This window comes from Condylura cristata, unplaced genomic scaffold (assembly GCF_000260355.1).
Source record: "Condylura cristata isolate star-nosed mole 26May11 unplaced genomic scaffold, ConCri1.0 scaffold00007, whole genome shotgun sequence".
Classification (NCBI taxonomy): Eukaryota; Metazoa; Chordata; class Mammalia; order Eulipotyphla; family Talpidae; genus Condylura; species Condylura cristata.
This window is the reverse complement of record NW_004567108.1, coordinates 58,946-60,200: the sequence shown is the minus strand read 5'-3', so window position 1 is coordinate 60,200 and position 1,255 is coordinate 58,946.

Sequence of the window (1,255 nt, the reverse complement as noted above, 5' to 3'; positions counted from 1 at the left end):
GGCGTCCTGGGCGCAGAACCCCTCCCCGGCGCTGCTGACCCGGGCGGGTGCCGGTTGCGCCCGCTGGGCGGCCCCAGCACTCACGCGGGGCGGGGGCCTGTCTCCCCTCAGCCCAGTCCACCCCCTCGGGTTGGCAAGTCCCCCAAGACGGCCCCGGGGGGGTGCGGCCCGCGCCTGTCCCCCCACCGGGCCCGGCCTGCCCTTTGGGCGCTGCATCTCAGACACTGCTCTCAGCCGTCTCCAGGGCCCTGCTGCATCTAGGGGGTGCTTCTGGGGTGCTGGTAACTTGGCGGTTTGGGGGGCCCCCTGGAAGCAGGCCGCTGACCCTTGTTGCCCCCCCGGCCTGGGCAGCAGTGACCAGCACTTGGCACAGTGCCAGCAGCGTGACCCCAGCGTGAGCCGGGGGTGCTGGAGGTGAGCTGGCCGCACTGGCGCCCGGGCCGTGAGTCAGAGTCTGCAGGTGTAGCTGGCCCCCGGGGAATTCCAGGGAAGGGCAGCTGGAGTGACCGTTCGGGTCCTGGTGTCTGGGCCTGGCCCGTGGTGAGCAGGCTGGGGCTCACGGGGAAGGCGGGGCGCGGCCGAGGGTGGACGTGGGGCTGCTGTGCGGTGTGTCCTGGGCCCCTACCCCCCCGCCCGCAGGCCCCAAGCCCTGAGTGCCCAGGCCTGGGGTGACCACGCTGTGGGGGGCCGCCCCGGCAGCCCAGCCCAGCTTGGGCGAGCACCGCCCTCGGGCTCCCTGGGGTGGCCGCGACTGCCCTCTCCAGGGTGTCCCCACTGGCCCGCAGCAGGAGCAGAGCTGGGGCTGAGTGGTGACCCCAGGGGAGCGTTTCTGGGAGGGGGGCTGGGCCCGTCCCCGAGGGCTGTGGCTGCCCCCAACCCCGGCCGTGCAGTGAGAGTGACCGTGGGCCCCGGGCACCTGGGGGAGGCGGCGCCCAGCAGGAGCAGGCTGGCTGGAGGGGGCGCTGCTGAGGGCCAGGTCCCTGGCGTCATGTCCATGCCCCTGTAGGCCGCGCGAGAGTCCCGCTGTCCACGTCGGGGCTGGCGCGCTGCAAACTGCATCCCCGGGCATGTGCCGCCGTGGGGGCCGGGCCGTGCCCGCGCCGGGCCGTGCTGCAAGGGTTAACATGCTGCCCGCAGGCGGGAACTCCCTGGGGCAGCTGCGGCGATAAGGCTGGAGCGTCCCTGCCCTCCCTGCCCGCCTGCACGGCATGGCCGCTGGCGTGGGGGTCGCGAGGCCCCTGTGCAGGAGCCCCGG